Below are 20314 nucleotides of genomic sequence, written 5' to 3'. Positions count from 1 at the left end.
TTATTCTAATGAGCAAGAAAGAAAAAAAAAGCATACAAATAACTGTTATTCAATCATTTGGGAGAGAAGACCATATTTTCAGCTTCTCCATTTCTTGACGGACTGTTATACATCAGATTTAATACATCAACTTGAGAATTGTAGTTATCTAAATCATTTTCATCTCTTGGCACATGGCATTTTGTTCTCTCCTCCTAAGTTTCTTGCTCTAATTCTTTTTAAAAAATGCTTATTTATTTATTTTGAGACAGAGAGAGAGAAAGAGAGAGAGAGAGAATGTGCACATGAGTGAGGTAGGGGCAGAGAGAGAGGGAGATAGAGAATCCCTATTCTCCTTTCCAGGGTATATAGGTGGGTCAGTTGGTTAAGCGTCAGACTCTTGATTTTGGCTCAGGTCATGATCTCACAGTTTGGGAGTTTGAGCCCGGCATAGAGCTCTGTGCTAACAGTGCAGAGCCTACTTGGGATCCTCTCCCTCCCTGTCTCTTTGCCTCTTCCCCACTCCTGCTCTCTCTCTTTCTCTTTCAGAATAAATACACTTCAAAAAATTTATCCTTTTTTTTCTAAAGGTTTTATGATACATTGTTGTCATTAACCAGTCTTTTACATCACACTTAAATGGCCAGTTAATACAAACAGTTCTGGGACTGTCCTTCCACCACTCATTAAGACTGGGGTTGCAAGTATTACGGATAATATTCATTTAGCCCTCTGATCTTTCTGGGCAGATTTGGTGACCTTGCCAGCTCCAGCTGCCTTCTTGTCCACTGTTTTGTTGGCACCCATAAGTAACCATATGTCTCATGTCAAGAATGGCAAAACGGGCCAGGGGAGGATAGTCAAAGAAGCTCTCAACACTCATAGGCTTGCTAGGAACCATATCAATGATTGCAGCACCACCACATTTCAAGAACTTGGGATCACCTTCCAGCTGTTTTCCAGAATGACAATCAGTCTTCTCCTTCAGCTCAGTGAACCTGCAGGCAATGTGAGCTGTGTGTGACCGTTCAGCACAGGTGCATATCCAGCACTGATTTGGCTTGGATGGTTCAGGATAATCACCTGTGTTGTGAGGCCAGGTGCTTCTACTGGTGGGTCATTTTTGCTGTCACCAGCCACATTGCCACAATGAATGTCTTTGGCAGGTATGTTTTTGACATTGAAGCCCACATTGTCCCCAGGAAGAGTCTTACTCAAAGCTTCATGGTGCATTTCAACAGACTTTATGTTAGTTGTAACAGTGATTGGACCAAAGGTGACCACCATGCCAGATTTAAGAACACCAGTCTCCACTTGACCCACAGGGACAGTACCAATATCAACAATTTTGTAGACATTCTGGAGAGGCAGATGCAAGGGCTTGTCATTTGGGTGAGTTGGTGGCAGAATACAATCCAGAGCTTCAAGCAGTGTGGTTCCACTTGCATTGCCATCTTTACTAGTGACTTTCCATCCCTTGAACGAAGGCATGTTAGCACTTGGCTTGCGCTAAGTTGGAATGTTGTCACCGTTCCAACCAGAAACTGGCACAGATTCTACTGTGTAGGGGTTGTAGCTGATTTTCTTCATGTAGATGCTTACTTTCTTTTTTTAAAAATCTTTTAATTATTTAGTTTTGAGAGAGAGAGAGAGAGAGAGAGAGAGACAGAGAGAGGGAGGGGCAGAGAGAGAGGGAGACACAGTCTGAAGCAGGTTCCAGGCTCTGAGCTGTCAGCACAGAGCCCGAAGCGGGGCTCAAACTCATGAACCATGACATCATGACCTGAGTCAAAGTCAGACGCTTAACCGACAGAGCTACCCAGGCACCCCACTTTCTTAATGATTTCCTTATATATTTTCTGACTGTGAGGTGGCTCAGTGGAATCCATTTTGTTAACACCAAAGTAAGTTGTTTTACATCCGGTGTGTAAGCGGGGCCCCAACACGGCCCCATCATGGGCTCACAGTCTGCCCATTCTTGAGATGCATGCTTCCAATTCACCAACACCAGCAGCAACAGTCAGAACAGCACAATCAGCCTGGGATGTGCCTGTGATAATGTTTTTGGTAAAGTCTATGTGTCCTCCGGCATCAATGATGGTCACATAATACTTGCTGGTCTTGAATTTCCACAGGGAGGTATCAGTGGTGATACCATGTTCCCGTTCAGCTTTCAGTTTACCCAACACCTAGCATACTTGAAGAAGCCCTTGCCCATCTCAGCAGCCTCTTCAAATTTTTTGATAGTTCCCCCTTTTTCTTGATCCCACCACATTTATAGATCAGATGACCAGAAGTGGTAGACTTGCCCAAATCTAAATGCCCAATGACGGCAATGTTGATATGAGTCTTTTCCTTTCCCATTTTGGTTTGGGTTTAGTGGTGGTTTTCATGACACCTGTGCTGTGGCAAAAAAGCACTCTAATTATTTTTAAGCTTCCCACCTTCCCTTCTCTACATGTTGACTTCGTTTTTGGGATGACTTGAGATAAGTCTGAAGCCACTTTATGTTTAACTTTCACGAGAATCTGGCACTGAGTTTAACCTTTCTATATATTTGGAAGAACCTTCCAAGTATCATCATAGGAGAAGACCTCATGCCTCCTATGCCCCCTTGCTTCCCATTTCTCCCTCACTTAATTGCTAATGCCTGACATTTTATTCTCTGGATTTCCTTCATTTGATATTAAAGTGCAGACACTCCTGGGAAGATCCAGTCACTCATACTTTATTGTGAAGGAGGCACAGGGGCTAGACTTTGATAAGGAGGCAGAGATTAACAAGACAGCTCGAGGGATTGGTGCAGCTGTGATTGCCATAGTGATGGTAAAACAACTACTAAATGCACAGTCGGCTGTGCTGCTCACCTGCTCTGCAGACATGGAGTCACTTCACTCACCTGAATATCAGTGATCACGTGTAAAACATGGAGTAATAACGCTCGCCCAGTTTACCTAACAAGGTGACAGTGTATGTGTAATAAAAGACTTGCAAACTGTGAAGCGCTATGCAAGGTAAAGATATTAAAGGGCACAACTAAAGGGGAAAGGTAACATCTGTCTATGTCACAACGAAGGTGGGTCCTGGTGCCCCTTTATAATCACATTCAGAGTTCTGACTATTAAAATGAACAGGATTCATAAATTGCCTTTGGTATATCATTGTGTTAAAGCCAACCATTGTTCTTTTCTCTTTGCTTTTCTTCTTCAGGCCAGTCCATCTAGGGAAGCTGAGAGAGGAGGGCTACCAAAGCAGAAGTCATCCTTCGCCTTAAAGGTGTGTCTTTGCCCAGAACCTGAGTGTTCGACAAGAGAATTCTTTGGGTTTGTGGGAAGCAGTAATTCTTCCGGAACAGGCTTCTTTGAGGTCAGATGAGGACTAGAGTTGGTAAAATAATAGAGCAAAATGGAGGGGTGCTGTATTTCAGAGAATGCACTAACAGCTTCAGATGAAGAAGTTATCGTCTCAACATGCTCAAGTTGAAGAGGTAGCAGTTATTTCCCTTTTTCTTGTTCAAGAAGACCAGTAAGCCCTGATAAATGAACAGATCCCTGCTGCCACCTTGCCACAAGCATCAAACACAGCTGTCCATGTGAAAAAGCCAGAATAACGGACCCAAAGAATCTGCATCTTAGTTCCTGTAATCTGTTGAGATGTTATGTCGCAGGGCAAGAGAGACTATGCAAACGCAATTGGGACAGGGAGACCACCCTGCATTACCCATGTCAGCCAAATCTAATCACTTGAGCCCTTAACAGTAGAGAACTTTCTCTAGCAGGAGGCAGAAGAGTGAGGTGGCGGTCGGAGAGATTGTGTGAGAAGGATTTGACGTGTCATTTCTGTCTTTCACATGCAAGGGACTGTCAGCAAGGGATAGACGTGGGCCTTTAGGAGCTGAGGGCAGTCCCTAAGTGACAGTCATCTAGGCAATAGGGACCTACAACCTCAAGGAACAGGAATTGAATTCTGCCAAGAACCCAAATGGGAAGGGAAATAAGGTCTTCCCAGAGCCTCTGGATAAGAGTCCAGCCGGTGGACACTTTGATTTTGGCCTTGTTAAATTGGAAGTAGAGAAACTGACTGAGTTATCCTTGTATTTCTTACCCATAGAAACTGAAAAATAAGCTGCCAAGTTTTTGGTAACTTGTTATGGTGGCAACAAAAAATTAATATACCATGTGAGAGGCAGCTGGACAGCAAATCAGTGTTTGTTGTTTCAAATAGCCACTCATGATATTCCACTTGGCCTTTATATTTGAGTCATTATTTTTTCGGATTAGAGCCTATGAACATCTAGCACATGACTATTTTTTAAAGTTTTATTTATGTAAGTAATCTCTACACCCAACGCGGGGTTCACACTCATGACCCCAAGATCAAAAGTCACATGCTTTTCTGACCAGCACAGCCAGGCACCCCAGCACATGGCTATTTAAATCAGCAGACACCTCAGTTTCAGATTCTCTAGACTAAGTACCACTTCCTTTAATTTTTAGTAATTCCTCCTGAGGTCCCTTACAGTGAATTTTGTGCACAGTTATTTCTATATACCCAACTTTATTATTTTTTTATTAAAAAAATTTTTTTAAGTAGGCTTAAATCTGAGGCTTGAACTCACCACCCCGAGATCAAGAGCGTCATGCTCTACCAACTGAGCCAGCCAGGCACCCCATCTATACAAAGAACTTAAAAAAAAATTGAGATATAACATACATTCAGAAAAATGCATTAGTAAGTATATAACTTGATTTAAATTTTCGTATGTAAATACCTAAGTAAATACCTAAGTCAACAAGATAAGAAGCATAGGTGGTAAGACCGCTACCTAGAATGGAGATATAAGATTCCTCCCATCACTTCAGTGGGTGCCCCTGCATCCTTTATGCCCTTCCCTACTTAGTACTTGCCCCACCCAGAGTCCTCCACTATTCTGACTTATATCACCAATGTTTAGGTGTGCCTGTTGAAATTTATGTAAATGGAATCGTACAGAATGCGCTTTAATGTCTGGCTTCTTTAGCTCAGCTTCGTTTTGATATTCATTCATGTTGTTGTGATATTAATACTTCATTCTTTTTTATGGTACTGTTGAGCATTCTACTATATATATATATATATATATATATATATATATATACACACATATACATGTTTATGTGTAGTCTCCCATGATGGTTATTTGGGTTGTTTCCAATTTTGAGCTATTATGAATAACGCTGCTATGAACCTTGCTGTACATGTTTTTTCATGGACACCTATACTCACTTCTCTTGGGTACATAGCTATGAGTAGAATTTCTGGGTTATAGGGTAGGTGACCCCAAACTCATACTTCACAATTGGTGAATTATGTCTATTTTCATGTGATGTATTATTGATAGTAATACTTTTATTTTTACAAATAAGCCAAGAGCCTATAGGTGTCATAACATATGTATGCTGTCTGCATGTAACTAGAACTTGATTTTTTTTAAAGCACTTACTCAGAAGAGCTGTGATTTACAACAAAGCAGATATAAGGGAGTTTGATTTCTCGAAACTTAGAATGCTGCACTAAAGACTATTTTGCTTCTCTCTGTATTATATTTTGCTTTGTGGCATTTTCTGCTCTACTAATTAAGACCTATACTTCTTATCTTGTGAACTTTCTTTATCACTGGACATTGTTCTCAGCCTGAGGAAGCATAGCACAAGCATTCATGATTTCACCAAAACAGTGATATTCCCTTCCCTATTTCTGAATGTTGAGGAGCCCAACACTCTGCTTAGGAAAGAGACTTGTAAGTGCTCTGGGTCTTTGAAAAAGAGAGGTTGCTTTTGCATCGGGTAGTTTGGGCCTCTGAAAAGCCTCAGAGTACAATTCATGGGCAGCATGTGGGCAGCTGATAATAGACACATTTTAGTCATAAGACTGCAGTTAATGTGGTTCTCTATCCAGTTGACGTGAGGTGCTCCCTCAGAGGGTCTCCTCTGCATCGTGGATTGGCCCCCAAGCACTGGTCATCCTACCAGAGATTTCCCCAGACTCATCGTGTTAGCATGTTCTGCCAGGTCTTCCCCCTCCCCACCCCACCCCCCCACCCACCTTATCACATCCTCTATTTTCTTTATAATTCTTCTGTTATCATAGAAACTCTAGTCTTACTTCCTTAAACCTTCCTTTTGGATTCTATGGCAACATTCAGAAGTCAAAAAATAAACAGTGCTTATTTTTTTTTCAAGGCAATGTGGATGCTTCTGCTAACTTGAGGAAAGAGTGCGTGTACAGAGGAGAAAAGCAGAAATGTTGTTATTTCAATTACATCATGTATTAGAGTTCTCCTGAGGAAAAGTATGTATATCATTTATTATAAGGATTCATACAATTACGGAGGCTGGCAAATCAAACATCTGCGGTGTGGGCTGGCAGGCTGGAGATCCAGAAGAGCCCTTGGTGCAATTTCAGCTTCAAGGCAGTCCGCGGGACTACCAATAATACAGTCTTCGACATTGCTCTTGCTTGAGGAGGCTAGATGTTTTGTTCAATTTAGGCCTTTAACTGATTGCACGAGGCCCACCCACCTTAAGGAGGGCAATCTGATTTAAACACAATGTACTTATTTAAATGTTAATCTCATCCAAAACACCTTTCAAGCTGACAATAAAGTTAACCATCACCTGTGATTACACTCATGATCTCCAGGAAGACACTGGCTAAACTGGGGTCTATGTCCCACTAGTGTAATCTTTCTCATTTAGGGGAAAGAACACATTGTGGATTAAGATGACATGAATTTGAGTCCCAGTGATTCTTGGTAGCTGTGTCATTTGGATAGATCCTTTTTTTTTTTTTTTTAAGAGCTTTAGCTTCAGTTATCATAGAGCAGTGGCTCTCAACTGGGGGAACCTGTCTGTCTCTCTCTACCTCCCCAGGAAACATTTGATAACTTTGTCTGAAAACATTTTTGATTGTTATAATCAGGGTGAGGCTGGGATGAGTTGCTACCTGCATCTGGTGGGAAGAGGCCAGGGATGCTGTGAAACACCCTACACGCAGGTTCCCAACAACAAAGAATCATCTGGCCCAAAATGTCAATAGTGTTGAGGCTGTGAAAGCTTTTGCTTGAGGCAAGGTGACCAAACTGGGATACAATACATTTGGAGAAGACTGGAAGATGCAAAGGTTAGAAGACAAAATAAATGGTGCTTAAGTTTCAAAAGAAAATGTGTGAACACGTGATCTTGTGGGTTTTTTCCCTCAATTTCTAAATAGAGTATTAGGTAGGTGATATTATAAGTTGAAAAAAGCATTATAGGAGGTTAAGTTATAATTGGGAGAAAAGAGAGAAGAGCTCAGCTTCCTAAGAACATATGCAAACACATTAGGTATTTTACTAAATTTCTCCATCATGTCATTGGCCCATCAGATACCACATAGGTTTGATGCCCTGGGGTGGCATGGGGAAGGTGATATCACTGTAAGCAAGTGTCATGGGTCGAAAGAAGGTGGTGAACTGTGGTTAAGAAACCAAGAGAGTATTTTTGTGAAAAGATGTAAAAGGGTAACTACAGTATGATTTAGCAAATGCCTTAAAGTAATAGATTACTATTTTGTTAGTTCATAATTTATTCTGGCAGTCTGTTTAACCATATGCACAGTCTTCTGAATATAATTTAAATGTTAAATCCTAATTATGAAACTCTAATTCAAAACAATTTTAAGCAAGGCTGTTGAGAATTAATGTGAATGCAAATCATGAAGTCACTCTCATTAGGGAAATGCACACTAATTTTAATTTTGGACCAGGTGTAAGCCACTCTGAACTAATATCAAGTAGACCTAAATTAAAAATAAAAATGGTCACAACTTTAAAAAGGTTATATTCTGCCATTTTAAGTTACCTGGGACTATGCAACAGCTACTAATCTCTTTATTTTTTATCTTTAAAAAAGATTTTTAAGTTATCTCTACACCCAACATGAGGCTTGAACTTACAAACCCGAGATCAAGAGTTGCATGCTCTACTGACTGAGCCAGCAAGGCACCCCTATCTAATCTCTTTATAAATGACTCTGAGATAATTTAAAAATATATAGATTATTGAAGGCCTTCTAAACTTTTAGGATTGATTTTGTTGGCTTAGTTAGCTCTTGCCTTGTTTCATTAGGCTTTCTTTGTACAGACTGAGTTATTGTAGTCAACTGACTTGGTCACTGTGCTGTGAGGGTCACCACACATGCCCTTTTGTTTCAGTTAATCAGCCTCTGAAAAAGAAGGAAGACAAATCTATTGATTGAGTCAAAGAGAAAAATGAATATATCAAAGCAAGTGTGAAATTCTTTTCATTTGGCACACACAGTGAACATAGCTAATGATAACCTCTTGAATTTTCTGTCAAGCAGATCAATATATCTCTTTACTCAATAGAGTCAATATTGTAACACTGTTGAATCATTTATTCATTTTTCATCTGCCTACCATTTGTTGAAACCTTAAAGTTGTGTTTAGTCATGGCACTCTAAATGCAAAGAAAGAGACAACCAAGAAACCACTTGCAGTCTAGTGGGAGAGATTTAGGTTACAGGGTACAATGATACTCTGCATTCTATGAGATAGATATAAGTGGAGGGGACCTGAAAGAGATGCACCTGGACAGGTAGCCTGAGGCAAGAAGAGTATGCTTATAAATCCCTAAGGACATTGGGATTTAGTTTGGGAGATCAGTGTTGCTTAGTTAGGGTGACTGGAGGGTGGTACTGGGAAGTGGTCTTATCTGGATATACGTTATTATTTAATTTAATTTTTAAAAATGTTTATTTCTTTTGAGAGAGAGAAAGAGTGCGAGCAGGGGAGGGGCAGAGAGAGACAGTGAGAATCCCAAGCAGACTCTGTGCTTGTCAGTGCAGAGCCTGACACAGGGCTCGATCCCACAAACTGGGAATCATGACCTGAGCTGATATCAAGAGTCAGATGCTTAACCTACTGAGCCACTCAGATGCCCCTTATCTGGATATATATTTTGAAGGCAGAGTTAACAGACTTTGTGGGACAGAATCAAAAGAGAACAGTTAAGAATGATTTAGAAATTTTAGCAAAAACAAGTAGGCTGAAGTTGCTATTTCCTGAGATTGGAAAGACTGGGAAGGAAATGTTTTGGACATGATAAGTGGGACATAACAATTCGATATTCTCGTGGAGATTGGAATAGGTAGTTGGGATAAATAAGCTTGGAATCCAGGAGAATAATCTGCATTGGGAATTTACATTTGGGAGTCCCAAACATACAGATGGTATTTAAAGCCATAAAACAGAAAATTCCCTAATGACCAAATGCAGATAGCAAAGAGGAGAGATGAGTTCTTCAGGAAAGTAACGTGTAGAGGCTGTATAGACGAGAGGGATCAGCAAACAAGACTGAGAAGGAGAGACTATTAGGATAGGAAGAGACACTCAAAAGGATGTGCTCCCCAGGACTCCAAATGAAGACAACGTTGTGAGGAGGGCGTGATGGACTGGGCCGGGGACTCCTGGCAGGCTTAGTAATATGAAGACTGAGAATTAACCACTGAGCCTGGCAATGTAGATGTCACTGTAACCTTGATAAGAGCAGCTCTCCTTGGAGGGTTGGTGTCAAAATCTGATTGAAGTAGGATTGGGAGAGAATGGAAGGTGAAAAAAAATGGAGACAGCACACATAATCAACTCTTTGAAGATGTTTTCCTGAAGAAGGAGTAGAGAAATGGGGCAGGAGCTGGAAGGCTGGAAGTAGCTGAAGAAGGATATAGGGTTGAGCTTCCTTTTTAGTAAAGAATGGAGATATTTCCACATATTTGTGTTCTGTTGGGAATACTGCAGCAAACAGAGAGAACAAACAAACAAACAAACAAACACAAACAACCAGGATGCAGAAGCAGGAGGGGGCATTCTAGAGAGAAGTCTTTGAGAAGATGGGGTTTATTGCACCTGTGGGGAAACTGGCCAGACTGGGAGCACAAACAGTTCACCGGCTGGAGCATGAGGAAGAGCAGAGAGATTGGGTGTGTGTGGACTGGCCGGCAGATGAGATGGTGGGAACGTGTTTTATCCCACGTAAGCACAAGTATACGTACCAGAATCCTTTCCTTCCACCTCGGTCAATTGTAATTGTATATATTTTCCTGGGAAGTAAAATGTTCTCAATCCTGGCTGCCTTTTAGAATCCCATGGAGAGCTTTTGAAGAAAATACAAATTCCTGGGGCGCCTGGGTGGCTCAGTCGGTTGAACATCCGACTTAAGCTCAGTTCATGATCTCGCGGTCCATGAGTTCGAGCCCTGCGTCGGGCTCTGTGCTGACAGCTCAGAGCCTGGAGCCTACTTCAGATCCTATCTCCCTCTCTCTGCCCCTCCCCCACTCATGCTCTGTTTCTCTCTGTCTGTCTCTCTCTCTGTCAAAAATAAACTCAAAAAAAAATTCCCCTGCCCCCCCCCCCCAGAGTTAATTGGTGCAAACGCTAATATATATAAAAACATCTTTCCAAGTTGTTGAGAACCACTGGGCTAGATGGTATAATATTTCATGTACAGTGAATGACTGAAAAATTGGATAATTTTGCGTGATGGTGGTATCAGCACTGTAAGTAGCAGGACTCTATAATTTCAGGAAGAGAAGATTACGCTACCACATAATTGAGTTCTCAAGGAAGCAGACTCTGAGACCCAGGTTAGCGTGCAGCATGTTCAACGGATAAGGAAAGGGTGCAGGATTGAGCTGAGGGGAAGCCAAACTGTAAAGGAGCTCCATGATGAGCTCTGCAGACCCCATGGTGAGACCTGGAGCTAAAAATGTTCTGTCAGCATTGTCCCCTGTTGGACTGGAATGACCAGGCCTGTGGAGATCAGTCATCCAATCCGAATCTCCCTGGAAAGGGTTTGATGTAGGCAAGACAGCTTTCTGCAGCAGGGGCTGATGCTGAAGGAGCTGACAGCTGAAAAAGCCCTCCCTGGACCAGGAACTCTGGGGACAGGATTACAGTGTCTTCCTCAGCTGTTAATGCCACAGGCCGACATACCTGGCTCTGGTCTACCAGACAGGCTAGTTGCAAAACAGGAGCGTCCCCCAGGAGTCCCAGGAGGCTCACCCAGAACTGGTTTTTTTGAGAAACATATCTACCTTTATGAATCAGTATTATTAATTTTCTTAAATTTTTGTCGCATGCATACACAAACATGGTTCGCAAATCAACACTCTTCTCCAACTGCCACTGAAGAAATACTTATTTGTAGGGACATGGTTACTGCCTATGCTCAGCTCCACTTCCGGTGGTGCGTTCTCTGATAAAAGAGGTATTGAAATTGTGGGGAACGTTTAGGCGATTTTTTTCTCCCTGTCAGTTAATTTACATTTTAAATGGGTGACAATTCAGAAGTGTAAGAACCGCTAGGAAAGTGGGTCGGTGCAGAAAAACAGGATGCCGGAAATCACTGGCAATGTTTATGGCAATGAAGGAAGGTAAGTGCAACCTGATATCAAGGAAGCACGTTTTGTCCCCCGTCCCCGGGGCCATTGCACTAGCCCCAGCAGCAGAGATGAGATCATCACTTCAACCACCACCAGCAAAAGGCATAGAGACACCAAATGAAACGAGGTATGAAGAGAGAGATACACTTAGATGTTTTTTAAAATTTGGAGCTTGTAATTGAGGAGATGCAAATGCTTGAAGTATGGTGTCTCTCGTAGCCGTGACTGTTAAAATACTTTAAAAATACACATTTTGAAGGAAAAATCACACGAAATCTTGCAGCTCAATAGAGACATCATAGCTAGAAGCAATGTAAGGAAAAACGTAATCCCCAAGCAAATGAAGACTTGCTTGGTGGTCCCTTCAAGGTTAAGTAAACCGAGGGTCCCTGCCTCATTACTGGGAAGCACTGAAGGGCTTCCTTTGAAAGCAGATACCATCTTTGGGAAAGAAGAAAGTGGGAAGAAAAACCCTCCCAGAAAAGTGTACTTCCTGGGGTGCCTGGGTGGCTCAGTCAGTTGAGTGCTGACTAGATCTCGGCTCAGGCCATGATCTCATTCACGGTTCATGGGTTCAAGCCCCAGTTTGGGCTTTGAGGCACAGAGGCCACTTGGGATTCTCTCTCTCTGTCTCTCTGCCCCTGTCCCCCTCAAATAAATAAATAAAACTTAAAAGAAGAAAAGAAAAGCGTATTTCCAATTGACTGATATTTACTTGAAAGAGACTGTTTTAAGCAACAATATGTCAATCATCTTTAACTGGGAAATTTAAATGCAAAATTTCTCTTTCCCCATCAGTGGAATTGGGTCTCAAAATTCAATTTGTAATTCAATTTGTAATCCTTACAGAAATTAAGAAGACTACCTTATTTTACTCTTCTGTGTATATCGTATAATTTTTTCATGTTACAAATATTTATTGGAAAAGAGTGATTCTCAAAACAGGTTTAAATACTTAGCATTTATTTTTATGTGATGAAAATTACAACATTTATGATAAAATAAAGAACACAATCTGCCATTTTATCCACTAGAAAAATTATTTAACAATTTTACCTTTGGGAGTAAAAGACATTGAATCATTGGTCATAGGACACCAGAAATTCTACTTCTCAGCAAGCTGGTACAGTTACAAAAAAACCCACCAACAGGGACCTAAAATTATTTTTTACCCACCCCCACTTGTGGCAACATTCTGGTAATGATTCTTCTGACACAGCTCATAAAGGAATTAAAAAACAAAAATGTTGCCTTTTGTATCCAGATACTTATATGAATCTCAGTTCTTAAAATATTATGACATTCATACCCAGAAGAGAAACTTACTGGGTGTCAAATCTGATATGTAAAGAAGCAGCAGCTTTTTATCCCCCCGGATTTTCTCAAATTGTTAGTAGTCAATTTCAACGGTGATGTATAAATGCAATAGCTTCTCACCCATTAATCAATGAAGATTCCTTGTTTTGTCTGATAGCAAGAAAATTTACACCTTTATATATTAATAGAAATTTGGCTGTCTCATGTAGAGGATGGCAACAATTGTACTTATTTTATTTTATTTTTTTAATATTTATTCATTTTTTTTAAAATTTTTTTTTCAACGTTTTTATTTATTTTTGGGACAGAGAGAGACAGAGCATGAACGGGGGAGGGGCAGAGAGAGAGGGAGACACAGAATCGGAAACAGGCTCCAGGCTCTGAGCCATCAGCCCAGAGCCCGATGCGGGGCTCGAACTCCCGGACCGCGAGATCGTGACCTGGCTGAAGTCGGACGCTCAACCGACTGCGCCACCCAGGCGCCCCAATATTTATTCATTTTTGAGAGACAGAGAGAGACAGCGTGAGTGGCGGAGGGGCAGAGAGAGACATACATATTTTAAAGATAAGAAAACATTCCAAATTAACTTTCAACTTGTCTAGCTTTAAGTTAAAGCTCCCATACTTTTTAGGAATAGCTCTCTAGCCTCTACTGTTAGTAATCTTTTGATAGGGAAGCTTGAGAAACATTGATATGGACAAATGGGATCCAGCAGAATTTTTTAAGACTATTTTTAAGAGCAGTTTTAGGTTAATGCAAAATTGAGCGGAAGGTACAGAGATTTCCCATAGATTCCTCCTGCTCCTACACTTTCATAGCCTCCCCCATTATCATCCTCCTCCACCAGAGTAACACATTTATTTCAATTGATGAACCTATATTGACACCTTATTATTGCCCAATGTCTATAATTTATATTAAGATTCACTCTTTGTATTGTACATTCTATGGGTTTGGACAAATTTATGGGTTTGGGGAGTAGAATTGTTTTTAAGATTTTACTTTGATATATAGGCTGTGTTGTGAAATGTAGTCACTAGCCACACATGGCCATTTAAATGAAAATTAATTAAAACTAAAAACTGAGTTACTTGGTTACTATAATCACAGTTCATGTACTTAGTAGCTTAAGAGCTACATACGGCTACTGTATTGGACAGCACAAGTAAGGCACATTTCTGTATTTGCAGGAAGTTCGATTAGATAGCACTGATTCAGATGATGGATTGCAGAGAAGAAATACTGGTAGGAGGAATGACAATCACACATTTATTGATGTAGTAGGAGAATATTGACTCAAAAAATAAGGCAAAAAAAATACTCCATAATGCTTTTTTACATAGTCCTATTAGCATCTGTTTTCTTTTTAATAATCATAGTCTGTAAGGAAGAAGGAAAATGAGGAAGTAATTTACTAAAAGAAAGTTGTACTTTACACTGAAGAAAGGATTTTGTTATAATCACAGAATTCCAGTTAGAAATGACCTTCAAAGTCTCCTTGTCTACCCCTCCATTTGATTGATTGCACTTTAATTGGCTGTTTGGTTTCTGTGTGAATTCCTCCAGGAGCTGGAGCTCCCGGTCTCCAGAGACAGAACATCTCCCCTGAGGTAGACCGTCCTGGGAATCACCGAACTGAGACCGCACCTCCCGGGATGCTGGGAGTGCTGATTCTGATGAGGGAAGGGGCTGAGCCAGAGAGGAAGAAGGACACCTGCCTTTGGTCTGGGCACCATCCCTGGGAATACAGTCAGTCTGTCTTCCACTTTCACCCTCACTTTTAAGCAGGGGGAAAAATGCCGACTATAAAGATCACAGGATAAAATTATATGGGTTAATGTGCTTTGAAAAATGGAAAGTGCTGTACGTGTAGAAGGTTTTATTATTATGAAGCCCTGGGGAGTTGTGGTGATACAGTCAAGTCCTGAAAAGCTGATATTATGGTGGGGAAGCCCTTAGGGACCTTAAAATGATTGTTTTAGCAGGTCCGGCATGCCAAAGTAACTTGTTGAAAAATAAGACACATAAAGTTATATAAGGTTTTCAGAACATGCATAAATGAAGGTGAATATATTCCAGGTCCAGAAGCTCAGAAAAAGGCATCTTCTTAAATATACTTCTTATTGGCTCAGGTAAGAACTTGAAAATTCAGGTCTATAAAGCAGTATAAAAAGCCTTAAGACAGGTAGACTTGGAATACTAAAATGGAGCTATAAAACAAAACCCTAAAGTTTTTTTTAAATAGATGAATCCTCAGTCTCTATGTTGATGTTTAAAAATTAATTTTGTCTTTATTAATTTCAAAACACTTGGAAATAGTAGGTATGTGTGAGACACACACACACACACACACACACACACACACACACACACACCATGTTAGCTGCATTTATGGCTTCACAGATTTCCTGTGAGAACCTATATCTTCTCCCCTCCCAAAGATCTTCTAGTCACAGGTTGAAGATCCACCCCTGGCACTGAATAAGTCTGCCCCACTGTGATTTACCTTAAAAATTATTTTTTAACGTTTATTTATTATTGAGAGACAGATACAGAACGTGAGCAGGGGAGGGGTAGAGAGAGGGGGAGACACAGAATCTGAAGTAGGCTCCAGGCTCTGAGCTGTCAGCACAGAGCCTGATGGGGGGCTCGAAGTCACAAACTGCGAGATCATGACCTGAGCCGGAGTCGGTCGCTCAGCTAACTGAGCCACCCAGGCGCCCCACCTCTGTGATTTACCTTTGGTTGGCCTCATTTTTGCCTTACTTCCACCATTTTTCTAAAGAACAGTGGATCTGAACATGAAGCATTGCTTTGACAACACTTTGGTTTTTGTTTCTAGGACAGGAGAATGCGTACCAATGTCATCGAACATAGCTTTATACCTATAGTGATTAAAAAAAAATGTTTTTTAAATGTTGATTTATTTTGAGAGGAGGTGGGAGGGGTAGAGAGAGAGGGAGAGAGAGGATCCCAAGCAGACTCTGAACTGTCAGCACGGAGCCCCATGTGGGGCTTGATCTCATGAACCCTGAGATTATGACTTGAGCCAAAATCAAGAGTCAGATGCTTAACCAACCGAACCACCCAGGCGTTCCTTGTGGTGTTTTTTGCTAGTTGCTATATACATAACATATAATATTGTATTAGTTTTAGGCATACTAAAGTTTTCACTTAGATTGACTTTACAGAGGGGCACCTGGGTGGTTCAGTTGGTTGAGCGGCCGCCTCTTGATTTCTGCTCGGGTCATGATGTGGTGGTTGGTGGGATCAGGCCCTAGTCGGGCTCTGCGCTGACAGTGCAGAGCCTGCCTGGGATTCTCTCTCTCTCTCTCTCTCTCTCTCTCTCTCTCTTTCTCTCTATACATAATAGTATACATAAGTATACATAAATATACTTAATATACATAGTATACATAAGTATACATAAGTATACATAAATATACTTAAAAAAAAGAATAACTTTACAGAAATAAGAAGACAATGTGAATGTCCAGATATTCCCACCCCACCCCAAACCTGTCAGTTTTAGCATCTGATCAGTTTCCATGAAGAGAAAAGACCAAAAAGGTAAAGGTGAAGACAACGACTGTGCTGACACAATTTGGGTTTTAATGAAACAAAATTGGCTGAGGTACTTAACTGTATCACCACATAAGAAAATTCAGCAACTGCTATCCACAAATACTGGACTTTGTTCTGTTGAGACAGAGGGGGAAGAAAGCTGTGCTGGCTTTCAAATTGGGACTAACAATATGACAAGAAATCGTGTATGAGATGAATGTGTATTGTTAGAATTTGCCTAGGCTGTTTGTTTTTGTTTTTGTTTTGTAACTGAATCTCTCCTCATTTATGAAACAACTATACTCTATGTAGTGGTATCACCTGGGTGCAGTGGGAGATTAAAACATAGGACAACAAGAGGTAATTTCCTTCAATTACTTAATATCTTTCTGTTACAGGGACACCTGGGTGGCTCAGTCCCACTTCAGTTGAGAGTCTGACTTCAGTTCCCGTCATGATCTTGTGGTTCGTGCGGTTCGTGAGTTTGAGCCCCACGTTGGATTCTCTGCTGTCAGTGCGGAGCCCATTTCAGATCCTCTGATCCCCTCTCCCTGCCCCTCCCTGGCCTGTGCTGTCTCTCTCTCTCTCTCAAAAATATATAAACATGAAAAATTTTTTTTCTATTATAAAAATGGGACTGGTCTTCCAAAGGTGTTTCTAAGTGCCTTAGAAACACAACTACCCCTATTCCTTACTTGTTAGGCTACTCTCTGCCTGCTCTCTGTCACTTTTCCTGACCTTGGATGTCGCTTCTGTACAATTCAGGGATTTATTGGGTGATCTGTGAAGTACCATCATGGCTTTATTTCTCTTTGACAGCAATAATTGCTTAACCCTTTAATAAGGCCATTTGTTTACATATGTTATCACACTTAATTTTTACAAAATTCTGTAAAATGTTATTCTTATACTATTTATAGCCCTGACTTTGAGAGAGTCAGGATGTCACAGATCTTGCAGGAGACAAAGCTAGATTTGATTCCCTCACCCATGACACCATGGACCATGCATTTTGCACAGTGCCAAATCACATCTGCGGCAAAAACCTGTTATTGACAAAAGAAAATTTCTTACCCTGTTAGCTATCAGAGGACCACAGCTGGAGGTAGTAGCCCCCCAGATATTTTTTATGTCTTTTGTGTCAAAAAGGGCCAAAGTAAGGTAAAATAAATGAAATTCTCTGGTTCAGATGGTTAGCAGTGATGATGATGTGATTATCTCAGCTAAATTTATCGAAAATTCATCTGATCACTCAGCTTTGTGTGACATGTAATTCCCTTTCATTAAAAAAGTTTTTACTGGGGCGCCTGGGTGGCGCAGTCGGTTAAGCGTCCGACTTCAGCCAGGTCACTATCTCGCGGTCTGTGAGTTCGAGCCCCGCGTCGGGCTCTGGACTGATGGCTCAGAGCCTGGAGCCTGTTTCCGATTCTGTGTCTCCCTCTCTCTCTGCCCCTCGCCCGTTCATGCTCTGTCTCTCTCTGTCCCCAAAATAAATAAATGTTGAAAAAAAATTAAAAAAAAACCTTTTTACTTAAGATTCCCAAGTAGTTGTAAGAAATAATACAGAGAAATCCCATATATCCTTCACCTTGTTTCCTCCCATAGTACAATAGCACAAACAGGAAATTGACATTGATGGAATCCATCAATTCTATTCAGATTTCCCCAGTCTCACGTGTACTCATGTGTGTGTGTGTATGTGTGAGTGTGTGTATATGTGTGTGTGTGTGTGTGTGTGTTTCATCCTATGCAATTTTATCACATGCATGCATTCATGGGCCCACAACCACAGTCAATACACAGAAAAGTTTCATCGTAATGATTCCTCATGCTACCTTTTAATAGCTGCAGCCACTCAACTTCAGCCTTTAGCAACCACAGATCTGTGTTCTCCATTGCCTCATTTTGTCATGTCAAGAATGTTTAGTAATAGAATCATGTGATCTTTTGAGTTGGGTCTTTTTTGTCCCCCCACTCAGGTTAATTTTCTTGAGATCCAAGGTGTTTTGTGTATCAATTCCTTTTCACTACTGAGTAGTATTCCATATCATGATGTACCACAGTTTGTTTAACCCCTGACCTATGGAAAGATGTTTGGGTTGTTTCCAGCTTTTGTCTATCGTGAATAATGCTGATATGAACATTCATGTGCAAGTTTTTGTGTGAACATAAACTCATTTCTCTCTTACGAAAGCCCAAGAGGCAATTGTTGGGTTGCATGATAAACACATGTTTAGTTTTGTAAGAGACTGGCATTGCTTTCAAAGTGACCACCAGCAATGTGTTTGATCCAGTGTCTCAGCATCAGGTACTCTGCCTGGGGTAGAGACTATACTCTACACAGGGGCTGGGTGGAGAAAGGGAGCCCTGATCTCTAGGCTACATGTACCTGAATTTAGCCTCTGCAACATGGATCTGGGGGGTGGGGAGGAGGAGAAATGGTGACTTCCCCCCTCCCTTCTGGAGCTCTTAACTGTGAGCTAGATGGAGAGGCATTAGTACATTCTTGGATGCACCCACCTAGAGTGCCATGCTGAGCTAGGAAGCCATGAAAGGTGTGAGGAGTGGGATATAGTTTAAATGCCATAGACTCTTGCCATTCTTACTGAGTTTTAGTAGACTTTCCTTGAATGAATGTTTCCTTCAGAGATTTTTTTTTTTGGTAATTTTAGCAATTATGATTGTTTTTTTAGGGCAAAGATCTGCAAAGCCCCTCAAGCCGCGATCCTGGAAGTGGAACCTAACATTACTGAGTTTTTACTGGGTATTTACCCAAAGAAAATGAAAATACTAATTCAAAAAGATGTATGCATCCCTATGTTTATTGCAGCATTATTTACAATATCTAAGATATGGAAACATACTGAGAACCTAAGTGTCCATTGATAGATGAATGGATAATGGATAAGGAATACACACACACACACACACACACACACACACACAGGAATATTATGTAGTTATGAGAAAGGACGAGATTGTGACATTTGCAACAACATGGATGGACTTACAGGGTATTACGCAAAGTGGAATTAATCAGACCGAGAAAGCCAAATGCCATATGATTTCACTTATATGTAGAAATCTAAAAACAAGTGAATAAACAAAAATCAGATTCAGACCTATAAATATAGAGAACAAATTGATGGTTGCCTAGGTGGGGTGGGGAGATGAGCAAAATGGGTGAATGAGAGTGGGAGATACAGGTTTCCAGTTATGGAGTGAATAAGTCATGAGAATAAAAGGCACAGTATAAGGAATATAGTCAACAACGTTGTAATAGGATTGTATGGAGACATATGGTAGCTACACTCATAGTGAGCATAGCATAGTGTTTGTACCTGTTGAATAAGTATGTTGTACACCTGAAGCTCATGTAACATTGTGTGTCTACTCTACTGAAATAAAAAAAAATTTAGGGACTTGGGTGGCTCATATTGTTAAGGATTAGATTTTTGATTTCAGCTCAGGTCATGATCTCTTGGTTATGGAAATGAACCCCATGTTGGGCTCAGTGCAGAGCATAGAGCCTGCTTGAAATTCTCTCTCTGCTGCTCTTCTGCTCATGCATGTGCAGTCTCTCTTTCTCTGTCTCTGTCTCTCAAAATAAATAAATAAGTAAGTAAATAAATAAATAAATAAAATACTGTTGTGGTTTGAGTTTCTTTAAATATTCTAAATGTAAGTCCTTTGTCAGATATGTGGTTTGCAAATACCTCCTCCTAGTCTGCTGTTTTTCTTTTCATATTCTACACAGGATCTTTTGTTAAGCAAATATTTTCAATTTTGATGAGGTCCAATTTATTGCTGTTTTTTTCTTTTATAGGTTGTCCTTCATACAACCTGTAGTATAGGTTGTCCTTTTAGTCATATCTAGCTCTTGGTCCTAAAGCTTTTCTCCTATGTTTTTGTGTAAACGTTTCATAGCTTTATAGTTTTACATTATTACATTTAAGCTATGATCCTTTTGAGTTCA

General features: G+C 40.6%; 1 pseudogene; it reads right to left on the bottom strand.

Annotated features, from left to right (window-relative positions):
* Positions 1–699: 699 nt before the first annotated feature.
* Positions 700–2343, bottom strand: LOC101086245 (annotated as a pseudogene).
* Positions 2344–20314: the final 17971 nt, after the last annotated feature.

This window comes from Felis catus, chromosome C1 (assembly GCF_018350175.1).
Source record: "Felis catus isolate Fca126 chromosome C1, F.catus_Fca126_mat1.0, whole genome shotgun sequence".
Classification (NCBI taxonomy): Eukaryota; Metazoa; Chordata; class Mammalia; order Carnivora; family Felidae; genus Felis; species Felis catus.
The sequence above is the reverse complement of the archived record's forward strand: the minus strand, read 5'-3'. Positions and strand labels throughout refer to the sequence as shown.